This window comes from Grammomys surdaster, unplaced genomic scaffold, assembly GCF_004785775.1.
Source record: "Grammomys surdaster isolate TR1022 unplaced genomic scaffold, NIH_TR_1.0 61, whole genome shotgun sequence".
In the NCBI taxonomy this organism is placed as follows: Eukaryota; Metazoa; Chordata; class Mammalia; order Rodentia; family Muridae; genus Grammomys; species Grammomys surdaster.
This window is the reverse complement of record NW_021604563.1, coordinates 14,857,491-14,870,975: the sequence shown is the minus strand read 5'-3', so window position 1 is coordinate 14,870,975 and position 13,485 is coordinate 14,857,491.

The window sequence follows — 13,485 nt, the reverse complement described above, 5'->3', positions numbered from 1 at the left end:
GACCAAGGACAATGACAATAGCCAATATTGTTTAGGGATTATATTGAGACACCTTAATTAACAACTCAAAAGGAGGTTTCTTATGCCTGTCATAGACTCCTTTGTAGATAGTCTATGTCTCTTGAGGGAAGCAATATGACTTTGTGTTGTACAAGTTCATTTTTACAAAATTATATATATATATATATATATATATATATATATATATATATGATATATCATATATTGATATATCTTATATAATACACATTACATATATTTTATACCCAGTTACCTTCCTCCTACACACATTTTCCCCTTTACTCCCTCATAGCACCCATGTCCTGATATCTACCACACTAGAGCTCCTTCAACTCCTCCTTTCTATTGTTCCTTTCTAGTTTTCTGACTTCTACAATTACTTCAGCTTATATATTTTAAAGATTCATAGCTAGGAGACACAAATATGTGAAAATGTACTTGTCAACTTTAGTTAAGTAAAGCTGGAGAGAAACAAACAAAAAGGGCAGTTCAGTTTCACATTTACTCTTCTAAAACTGACCAAATTACATGGCCAATTTTCAGTGGGTGATACTTGAATACACAATTAAGCGAGATATATCATATCAAATGAGGAAAGATAATTTGCAGATATTCTAGTGATTTTCTCCAAATATTCAGTCAGACAAAAGCTACACCATAACATTTCAAGATTTGATGTGTCTAGTTATAAAGCTATGGTGCTTGCGGTCAGGAGACATTGGTTCAAATGTCACATTAATATTGTGTATGATTATCTATGTATGAGATCTCAAGACAATTATTATGACAGATAGTCATCTTCTAGGGGATCTGATTACATCTGACCTTTTAAAATCTCCAGAGAGCAAAAATAGCCTAAGAGAAGTGTTTGTGCATACATAACACAAAGCTCGAATTCCACATACCCACTGGAGCCAAGAACAGATATAATGTCAGCTGAACTCAGTCAAGACTTATAGAAAATAATTTCTTCTATAGTTTTGCATCATAAAAATCTATTGTCTATAACTGTAAGTGGCATGTGTAATAAACTTAAATGATTTTACATTAATACAACTTAGAAGAAATGACTACGAGCAATTCCTCATTTTATAAACTAAGGATATATTTTTTTAAAACAAATTTTAATCACCTTAAGCCACTGCCAAAATATTTAGAATTGAATAAGTTTGCATAATATATATATTAAAACACACACACACACACACACACACATATATATATATATATATATATATAAGCATACATATATAACGACATTGCTAGTTATCTATATGAAATACAAATGTAGGTTTGTTTTGATTGTCTTTATTTCAAAACACATTTAATTAAAGGGGCAATAGTTTTAATAAATAACCCTAAATATGTAATTAGAATAAGATTCAGTGTTAGTTTAAATTTTGATTACTGGATATACTAATTACATTGCAAAATAATTGGAATTAAATCAGTTGATTGATACAATTGCATACTAATAACTGTCATCATATCTCCCATTAAAAACTATAAATACACATATAAATGTATTAATAAATGAATCAAATTAACTATAATTATATCACATTTGCAATTTTGTCAATATTTATTAAATATTTCACCACTGATCTATTTGTTAACTTAGATAAAAATTTTCAAGCATGGTTAGCAATGTAAATGAATTCCACAAGTAATTGGTCCAGAAGTAAATCTAATTGAGCAACAAACTTGAACAAGACAATGATAATGGGAATTGATTCAAGAATATTATGTACAAATAATACAATTTGGGACAAACATAACATCTTCAAGGTCAAAACAGAGATCCCAGAAGTAAGGAAACTCAGGGCTCCTCCTAAACTTTCTCATAGCTCTTGCAGGTCTGTGTCTCTCTTTTCAAACATTACACACACATCCTACATTTATTTTCTTAAGTATAATTATTTTTTCTTGATATTTTTAAATTGTTCTTCCTTTCAAATAATGGTTATTTACCTTTCTTAGTTCATATATACCTTTGAGAATCAGATAAAGTCAATTGAATCTATCTAAGAAATGAATTTTGTACTTTCCTTGAAAAGAAAACAAATAACACATGGAGGTATACAGATTTCCTGGAGTCTACGCAAGTTTATGGAATGAAATTTACTTTGAAGAGCATAGTCTGTTTTGTTGTCCAGAAAAACAATGAGCTGGAGCATTAAATTCCTCCTGGATATTGTTGCAGACAGAGTGATCTCGATTCCATCTTATCCTAAGATTTTTCCCTTTATAAAATTGAGATTTCAGTTCAATGGGCATACTGTAGCAAGAAAGCATGGGTCAGTTTTTCAACCCTTACGTCCTGTTTTCTCAGTTCAATAATGAATAATAGCATGTATGTACATATGGTGTGTATGTGTGGTTGCATATATGTACTAGCAGACCTTATATATGTACATATATGTGAGAGTATGTGGAACTACATCCTAAACAGTCTATACCTTACAAATAATAAAACACACTGATTCCAATCTCACTGTTAAAATCAAATTGTATCTACTTAAAGAAAGTTCCTTTTCTCTGAGAACTAGAAAAATGGGATAATATGCAACACAATCTACACCAGTGTATTTTAAGTGGTGCTTTGACAGTACTATATCGGTGAAGTTAACTATATGTTCAAATCTTATTCACTAGTATATAGTGGAGTTTGAGCCAATTAAATTAATACCAATTAAAGTATCCATTTCTTTTTGTTTATTATCTGTATGTTTTCTTAAACTGCATGTTCAGTGAATGCTTCATTTGGGAGAATATTTTGGAAAGAATAATTAATAAAACTATGAAATAAATGAGAGAAATATAATAGAAAACATTGGAGAGTCCCCTTTTATTTCAGGAACCAAAAATTCATATTCATTTCACATGTTCCTTTTTAATAAAAGTTTTATTTGCTCCCTGAATAGAGAAGATACAACCAAAGGAAAAGCATAACACACCAGAGTTCTCAATCTTTTCTGGGCCATAGCAAAGAGAATCATAAAGGAAATGCACTTGTGGGAATTGGGGGTGGATATTAATAAAAGATCCAATGATGCCTCAATCCAAAATGTGTTTTCCATGTCCAAAGAGCAAAGACATCACAGAAAGCATTTCAATTTGTATCGTTGAGTAACTCGGAGAAATAACGAACTGTTAGTTAATGATGCTGTGAGAGAGCTAAGTAGACCAAAGCTGGATGCATCTGCTAGGAAGAAGAAAATACAATATTTGAAGATACTGGGATTATGAGATATTATATACTAATTTTTCCACATTTGCTACTTTTGAGGAGGAATGTACATTGACAGGAGGAGTTGTTTTAATGAGAGTTTGCTGTATAGTTATTTTCCTTAAAATATAGATAACTTTGAAATAGTTATGTAGGGAATTTAGGTTATTAATATATGACAAATGAGAATTAAGATATATGTACCAATTATTCTCATGAGATTTACTGACTCAGAAGTAGTACATTAAATATTTTGGTCTTCAAAGTTCTGTACATAATTTTATTTTTAAGAAGGTTTTTCCTTTCATCACTTCACATTATCCCTCTAATTACTAGATTTTGAAGTTGTACGTACAGAAATGAAATTGATAGGATTATAATAATGTAAGGTTTACAAGAAAGCAAGACTGTCAGAATTGGTCTGAGGCCAAATAATGGAGCTATATTGAGGCAGACTGCCCACCTGTCTCTGAAAGAAGGGAGAGCAGCTCCATCAAAAGGGAGTTGTGTTTTTTAGGATAGTTTATGTTGAGTGGGAGAGTGGTGAGACAGCATTAAAGGGGAGATACTTGGGAGGTAACTGTTGCAAACAAACAAACTGTCCATAAGCAGAAATTTTTATTAGGCACCTCTAGTCCTAATAGGATGCTATGGACTTGAGTCAGACTCCTGAGACATGGAGAATATGTAGGGGTTTTTTTTTTTTTTTGAGTTGATTCCCTCTTGGGCAGGGAATTTAGCCAAACTAACAACTAAATCACCAGTGGAGGTCAACTACACCTTAATGATTCACAAATGACATTATGATTGAGGTATTGTGATGGTCTTCTTTTACAGAAAAGAGTAGGTTGTCAATTGGCTTTCACATCACTCCTTCATGTGAGTAGAAGATGCTTGACTTGAGGTAATCTATTGGTATCTGAAGATTTTTCTCTCTGATACTCATGGTTCTTTCACCGTATTCTATTTTCCTAAGCTTTGGAGTTTCTAATCTGAAAATAAGAAAATTTGTTTTGAAGATAGATGTTGAATGTTTTCTCTTTGACCATGCTAGGCAAATGTTATTTGAACATTATGATCAGATCAAACCCATGAGGTAGAAAACACAGAAAATCATTTAAAGTGGTGTATCATCACATAATTCATATATGAAAAAAAAACTAGTGCTAATTAGCAATGAACTCAAACCTTAGTAATTATGACACAAAATGAGAAAAAAGAAATTGAAGAAGACCTCAGAAGATGGAAAGATCTCCAGATCATGAATCAGTAGGATTAACATAGAAAAAAAATGGCCATCTTACCTAAAAAAAAAAATCTACAGATTCCAGGCAATTCCTATCAAAATTCCAACACAATTGTTTTTACAGATACTGAAAGAGCAATTCTCAACTTCATATGGAAAACCAAAACACAGGATAGTCAAAACAATTTTGAACAATGAAAGAACTTCAGTAGGAATCACCATCCCTGATCTCAAGCTATACTACAGAGATATAGTGATTTAGAAAAAGTTGCATGGTATTAGTATAGAAGCAGCCACATGGATCAATGGAATAAAAATGAAGATCCAGAAATAAACACACACACACATCTATGGACACTTGATTTTTGACAAAGAAGCCAAAATCATACAGTGGAAAAAAGAAAGCATCTATAACAAGTGGTGCTGGTCTAAGTGGTGGTCTGCAAGTAGAAGAATGCAAACTGATCCATATTTATGATCCTACACAAAGCTGAAGTCTAAGTGGATCAAGGAACTTAAAATAAAACTGAATACACTCAATCTAATAGAAGAGAAAGTGGGAAATAGTCTTCAAAGCATTGGCTCAGGAGAAAATTTCCTGAACAGAACACAATGGCTCAGTTTCTAAGATCAACAATCGTTGTGAAAAGCTGCTGTAAGGCAAAAGGAATTGTCAATAGGAAAAAAAAAAAAGGTAGTCTACAGATTGGGAAATGCAACCTAGTCCAGAGACTTGAAATCCTTTTCATCCATATCTTTCACTTCATTGATTAAAAATACACCAAGATAATTTATATTATTTGTGGCTATTGTTAATGATTTTGTTTCGCTTATTTCGTTCTTAGTCACTTTATCATTTGTATAAGCAAGGTTACAGATTTCTTTGAGTTAATTTTATATCCAGCTACTTTTCTGAAGTTGTTTATCATCCATAAGAGTTCTCTGGTAGAATTTTGGGAGTGGCTTATATATACTATCATATTATCAACAATTAGTGATATGTTGATTTCTTCCTTTCCAGTTTGTATCCCTCTGATATTCTTTTGTTGTCTAATCGCTCTGACTAGGACTTCGAGGATGACATTGAATAGGTATGGAGAGAGTGAGCAGCTGTATCTTGTCACTGATTTTAATAGGATTGTTTCAAATTTCTTTCCATTTAATATGATGTTGGCTATTTATTGGCTTGCTGTATATTGTTTTTATTGTTGTTATTTGTTGACTTTTGCTGTTAAGTCCAGCCTTAGCCCCTGACAATCTAATAGAATGCATCACATTATTTCAATTTTCTTGTATTTCTTGAGGCTTGTTTAGTGTCTGATTATATGGTAAGTTTTGGAAAAGGTTCCCTGAGGTGCTGAGAAGAAGGTATTTTCTTTTGTTTTCGGCTGAAATGTTTTATAGATATCTGTTAACGCCATTTGGTTCACAACTTCTTTTAGTTTCATTGTCTCTTTGTTTAGTTTCTGTTTCTATGACTTGTCCATTGGTGAGAGTGAGCATTAGAAGTCACCCGTTATTATTGTGTGGGCTTCCATGTGTATTTTGAGCTTTAGTAAAGTTTCTTTGACAAATGTTGGTGCCCTTGCATTTGGGGCATAGATATTAGGAATTGAGAGTGCTTCTTGTATGCTGTGGAATGGGAGATTTTGTTTACATATCTAGCCTGTTGCCTAGAGTCCTTTTATTTGGGAATTGATACCATTGATTTTGAGAGATATTAATGACCAGTGATTGTTATGTTATTGTCATGTTATTTTAGTTTTGGAGGTGGTATTATGTATACATGATTCTCTATTTTGGGTCTATTGTGAGATGATTAATTTCTTGTGTTTTCTTGGATATAGTTACTCTCCATGTGTTGTAGTTTTCCTTCTAGTGTCCTCTGTATGGCTGAGTTAGTAGAAAGATATTGTTTAAATATGATTTTGTCATTAACATCTGTTGAAGTAATTATTTAAAATGGCCTCTGGCTCAAGCTGACTATCTAAGCTGCAGTGGCTCTGCCTAGCCCAGCTGCCATGTTTCTCAGCCTGAGGCCACACATGTGCTGCAGCTAGAACTGGCCCACCAGAAACACCAGCCCTGCCACCCACTAAATGCCAGCGTGAGAGATGGCTCTGCCAATCTTCCACACTGTCTCCACAAGGCAGGGCATTGCCCAGACCATTCTGCCATCCATGTAGGCCCAGTAAGAGAATGAGACTCTAATTCTTATAGATTAATCAAAGGCTTTATATGTTTGATAATGATTAATTAACAAGATACCCATACAATCAGAGATGTAACCCAATACCCAACCTAGATATACCAACTACTTTTGACTGCTACAGACATGTGAACACCCGCCTCCATCTCCTTTCTCTTTCTTTCTTTCTCTCTTTCTCTCTTTCTCTCTTTCTCTCTCTCTCTCGTTCTCCTCTCCTGTCTCCTAGCTCCTCCTCTTCCTTTCCTCCTCTCCTCTTTACTCCTCCTCTTCCTCTTCCTCTCCTAACTCCTCCCATCTTAGCTCCTCCTACAAACGTCTGTGCTTCTTTTTCTATGTTGAGTGAGAGTTTTGCTTGCTAGAGTAGTCTGGTGTGCATCTGTGTACTCTTAGAGTCTGCAAGAAACTTTCCAGGTTCTTCTGGTTTTTAAAGTTTCTATGGTGAAGCCAGGTATAGATCTCATAGGTCTGTCTTTATATATTACTTGGCACTTTTAGTTTACAGCTTTTAATATTCTTTCTATATTCTGTAATTTAATGTTTTTATTATTTTGAGGCAGGAAGGTTTTCTTTTCTCTTCCAATCTATTTGGGTTTTTGCATATTTCTTCTATGTTTATGGCCATCTCTTTCTTGAAGTTATGGAAGTTTTTTTCTATGATTATATTAAAGATGTTTTCTGGCCATTTGAACTGAGAATCTTCATTGTCTTCTACTCCTATTCTTAGGTTTGGTCTTTTTGTTGCATCTCCAAAATTTTGGATTTTTTGGGCTAGGAACACTTTATACTTACCATTTTCTTTGGCCCATGTATCAATACCTCCTATCGTATCTTCTATGCCTGAGATTCTCTTTCCCATCTCTTGTATTCTACTGGTGATACTTGCATCTGTAGTTCCTGTTCTCTTTCCTAGGTTTTACATCTCCACAGTTGTCTCCATTTTTTATTTCTTTATTGGTTTTATTTCTATTTTTAGGTCTTGGACCATTTTTTTCTTTTCTTTATCTGTTTAATTGTATTTTCCCGTATTTCTTTGAGGGATTTATTAGTTTCCTCTTTAAGCGTTTCTACCTGTTTAATTGTGTTTTTATGTATGTATTTAAGGGAATTATTTATATCCTCTTTAAAGGCCTCTATTATCTGCATGAGACAGGATTTCATGTCAGAATTTTACTCTTAAGATGTGTTAGACTATCCATGGCTTGTAGTAGGGGATCTGGCTTCTGATGTTAAATTGCATTGATTTCTGTTGATTATGTTCTTATGATTGCTTTTCTTTTGCTTGTCCACAGCAATACCTGGCCTGGGTGTCTTGGATTCAAGAAGTCCTCATCAAAGGCAGGTGGAGCTGTGTGTACAGGGTTAGAACAGCCCTTCTGGGAAGCAAGCCATGCTGCTATATTTATGGTTAGAATAGGCCTCCTGTGTCCCTGGTTAGAGCAGTCCTCCTGGAAGTCAGGAAAGCCTGTGGGGTTGGGGAGAGGGCATGGCAGTCTGTTGGCCTGTGTTTTTTTATTTGGGAATTGAGTTCATTGTTGTTGAGAGATATTAAAGACCAATGATTGTTATTTCCAATTACTTTGATTTTGGTGATGTGTGTGTGTGTGTGTGTGTGTGTGTGTGTGTGTGCATATTTCTGTTGGTTTTGCTGGTACAGAGTTACTTATTTCTTGTCTTTTCTTGGATATAGTTTTCTCCTTTGGTTGGAGTTTTCCTTCTAGTATTTTCTGTAGGGCAGGATTTGTGGATAGACATTGAATTTGGATTTGTCATGAAATAATCTTGTTTTCTCCATCAATGGTGATTGAAAATTTTGCTGGGTATAGTAGTTGAGATTGACATATGTGGTATTTGCAAGTTATCTGTCCAGACTCTGCTTGTTTTCAGAGTCTCTGTTCATAAGTCAGGTTTAATTGTTATATGTCTGCCTTTGTATGTTACCAGGATTTTTCCCCTTGCAGCATTTAATATTCTTTTTTCTTCCTTAGATTTTGCTTTGATTATTATGTGGTGGGAGGATTTTCTTTTCTGGTCCAGTCTAATTGTTGTCTTATAAGTGTCTTGTATGTTTATAGGCATCTCTTTTTTAGGTTGGGAAAGTTTTCATCTATGATTTTGTTGAAAACATTTTGTGGGCCTATGAGCTGGAGCTGGAACTCTTCTCCTGCTTCTATTCTTATTATTCTTATATTACGTCTTTTCTTTGTATCCCAGGGTTCCTGGATGTTTTGTGTCAGGAATTTTGTAGCTTTAACATTTTCTTTGACCAATGTATCAACTTATTCTATTGTATCTTCTATACCCGAGATTCTCTCTTCCATCTCCTATATTCTGTTGGTGATGCTTGTGTCTGTTGGTGTTCTCTTCCCTAGCTTTTCTAACTCGGTGATTCTCTCAGCTTTTGTTTTCTTTTTTCATTTTCATGTCTTGTCCAGTTTTATTTAATTTCTTCACCACTCTAATTGTCTTTTCCTGTATATCTTAAGGGATTTATTTGTTTCAAATTTTAAAAAATTACCTGTTTGATTGTCTTTTCCTTTATTTCTTTTAAGGATTTATGTATATCCTCTTTAAAGGCCTCTATCATTTTATAAGATTGGATTGAAGGTCATATTTTATGCTTTGGTTATTTTAGGATATTCAGGGCTTGTTGTAGTTGGGTAGCTTTGCTGTGAAGGTGTCATATTGCCCTGGCTTTTGTTGATTTTGTTCTTTGAGAGCCTTAAGCCATATTGATGGTTTTGGACCCTGGATGTTCCTGCTGTAGTAGGTACTGAGAGGTGAGTTATCCTTGATGGTCCTGATGTGTCAGCCTTCTGATTAATATCCTTAGACTGTGTGGTTCTGTAGCTGTAGGTATTTATGGTCCAAGAGCCAAAGGTCCAATGAAGGTGCACAGAGAGGTGGCAGGAGAATTAAGTTCCCCTTGGAATAGCAGGTTGTGCAGGATAGCTTGACAGGCCCCCCGAGGACCCAGCAAGCTGAGAAAATGGATGGGGGAAGGAAACTAACTTCCATGATTTAGGCTATGCAAATCTGATAAAGGTGAGCAGAGAGGTGCAAGGCAATAGAGTGCTCTTCTTTTTCTAATACTGCTTACTTTACAGTTTGAAACATGAATTTGTTAGCCTTCAGTTTGTTTGAGGCTGGATTCTGAGAATGATATAACAGTTCCTTCTGTAATGGTAAAATCAAGGTATCCACTTGGATTTGGTTTTTATCTAAGATTTTAAATTCACATGGTTGATGTCTGCTTTACGTTCACTACAGGGTAACCCAGTCAAGACCTCTGGTTCACTTGGTGTCAAACAAAAGTCACTCAGAACTTCTTATGGATCTAGACATGGTATAGCTCACAACAGAACAACTTCTTCAAAATTCAAAAGGAAAAGTAAAATTTCAGCATGATGAGCACTATCAATTTTGAATGAGAGCAACATGGGTAAGGGGTGGCATCAAGATTAATGTGAAAGAACATAATAATAGTGATTAAAATTGAACATTCTTGACCATGGTACTTGAAAAGGGTCAGGCTATTCATAAAAATACACAATATTTACAAATGAAGTCTGTCAGTTAGGGCCTGTGTAAATGGCCAATGAAAGTTAACTCTCTAATTGAGGGATTTTCCTGCTGTCTAGACTCTAAAAGATAACCAGGTGGTAGGCCCCAGTTGAGAAACTGCTACAGTTTTACTGTTAAGCAGATCTAATACTTAACTGACCCTGATGATTTATATTATATCCATTGATTAATGTTACTCTAAACCTTTCTCAAAGAAGCTTCTGTTTGTAGTAGATGTTGACTAATGAAAAGACCCATGACTCACCTAAGTACAGAGCCTGTGTGACTGCAGAATGATTAAACCTGAACTGAACATCTATATATCCTTCATCCCATGGTTTAGGAATCATTGGTGAAGAAGAGGAAGAAAGACTTAAAGAAGTAGTAGAGGTAGACAAAGGCAAGAAAATTGTTTCCTCTGGAGACAGAAGGGCATCATATATGAGTTCACAGAAACTGTGATAGAATTTGTAAGCCCAGTGAAGGCAAAGCAAGAACAAATCCTAGCACTGAGAGAAACAGACACATAAAATGTCACTCCTAGATGGACAAATATTATAGCTCCTGAAGAGGTAGAGACAGTTTTCTTTAACAGTGTTATCCATGATTATTAAACTGTTTCCTAGTAAAAGGCCATCCAACCAAGAATATATAGGTAGCACAAATTAGACTTCATAGGTTAAAAAATAAAGAAGACAAACGTTAGATGGATAGAGAAGGAGGGCAATCAAGGAAGAAATTCAAGGATGGCAAGAATATGATGAAAACATAGTGCATAAAACTGTTAAAGAACAAATTATAAAACAAGGAAGAAAATGACTTTATTACTATATGATCCTTATTTCCCCATGTCCTTTCCTTCTCAAGGGTAGGCACAGCTAAATATGAAATACGACTTCAGGGTGTGTTAACTATGTTCAAAACCTTAAAAGTCTCTGTGTGTTTATTCTCTCAGAATGCAAAAAAAAGATCTTTAAACTTGCTTCAACAATATCTGCAATTTTTCAGCCAATTGATTTTATGTATTCTCAATTAAAATACAATTACTCACTGACAGCCAATTTTTCAGACTAATAACAGTAAGGTAAGACTTTTATATTTCATCCTAGTAAAATGTTACTGTTTTTCTTTTTTTTTTAAAGGGGGTATGGAGAGGTTTTATTTCAAGAGAAAACTTTTAGCATATCACAGTTTTTTTTCTAATGCCCCATGAAAATATTAGATAGATTATAGGTATAATCAAGAGCCAAGCAAGAAGTTCCATTTCCTGTAAAGTTATACTTCACATTTCTTATCTAGCGTCTCTTAAAATCATAAATAGCTCTTAGAATGATTGAGGTTTTTAAGTTATTTAGTGCACAACACTGTATGAAAAGTGCTTAGCAAACTGTAAGGACTAAAAAGAAGTTACTAAAGGATTGTAGTGTTATAACTAGCAATGCAAGTTACACTAAAAAGAGAAGAACAATACATTCAGTAATAACATGTTAAAATAATCTTAGCATAGGAAAATTTGTTCAGGACAAGTTATGGTGAAAATTTTAGATAATAAATGTTTGTAAGTATGAAAATGTGGCCAATTTATTTGAAATAAGTTGGAAATGTTTGGTCAAGCTGAAGGTTATTATATTTTGTGATCTATCAATTTGAATTAAAAGTATGTCCTGCAATATTTATACATATGTATTATATGGCATACATACAAATAATCATTATTAAAATTGACAAAAATGAAAATCAACCAAAATATATATAATAAAGTCAGAATAAAATAAGGTTTAAAATAAATGGATGAATTTAAGTTTCTAGCCTTCTTATAAGTAGAAATAATAATGCTGATTAGAAAATGGAATTATGATCATTTCTGTGCTGGTCTATATCAGTGCTGGGGTAGATCTGTTTGTCTGCCCCTCTGATTTAATAACTCAAATTTTCAGGTCTCCTAGGAGATCTGCCTCATCCAGGGCAGCAGGTAAGACATCCACCCAAATAACTGTACCAGCTGGAATGTTCCAGAATCCCAGCAGAGGCAGGACATCCTCCCATTTTTGAGAACATCATTCGCCTTCCTGTCTGCATCTGCATGGAGGCAGATCTCCTTGTCTGCCCCTTTCTCTCAATACAACAAGTCTGCAGGTCTCCAAGGAAATATACTACAGAAAGAGCCTCAGAGCTCTCAGGAAATCTGCTGCAACACAGAGACACAGTAGGTAAGCTCCAGACAGAGACACCCTGGCAAGCTAACTCGAGAGATAACCAGAAGGCAAGAGGCAAGTGAAATATCATAATCAACAGAACCCAATATACTTTGACACCATCAGAAACCAGTTACCCCATCACAGAAAGCCCTGGATACCCCAACACACATGATAAGTATGAAGCTGACCTAAAACCCCATCTCATGAAGATAATAGAGACATTTATGTATGACACTCACTGAAAGTATTACAGGAAAGCACATTTGAACAGGTAGAAGGCCTTAAAAAGGAAACAAAAAATGAAATAAATAAAGGAAAATACAGTCAAACAGATAAAGGTATTGAACAAATTAGTCCAAGACCTAAAAATGGAAATAAAAACAATAAAGAATCCTAAACAAAAATGGAGGCAACCTTTGAAATGGAAAACCTAAGAAAGAGGTCAGGAAGTACAGATGTAAGCATCACCAACAGAATACAAGAGACAGGTAAAAGAATCTTGGGTGTAGAAGATACCTTAGACAATATTGACACAATGGTCAAAGAAAATTCAAAACATAAAAAAAAAAAACTCCTAACCCAAAATATCCAGGAAATTCAGAACACAATGAAAAGACTAACTCTATGAATAATAAGAATAGAAGACAATGAAGATTCCCAGGTCAAAGGACCCAGAAATGTCTTCCACAAAATAATAGAAGAAAACTTACCCAACCTAAAAAAATGTAATGGCCATAAATCTACAAGAAGCCTATAGAATACCAAATGGATTGGAAGAGAAAAGAAAATACTATCATCACATAATAATCAAAAGACTAAGTGTGCAGAACAAATTAAGAATATTAAAATCTGTAAAGGAAAAAGGCCAAGTAACACATAAAGACAGACCTATCAGACTTATACCAGACATTTCAACAGAAACTGTAAAAGACAGAAGAACCTGGACAGATGTCATATTGACCATAAGAGACCACAAATGCCAGCCCAGGCTACTATACCCAACAAAACTCTCAATCATCGT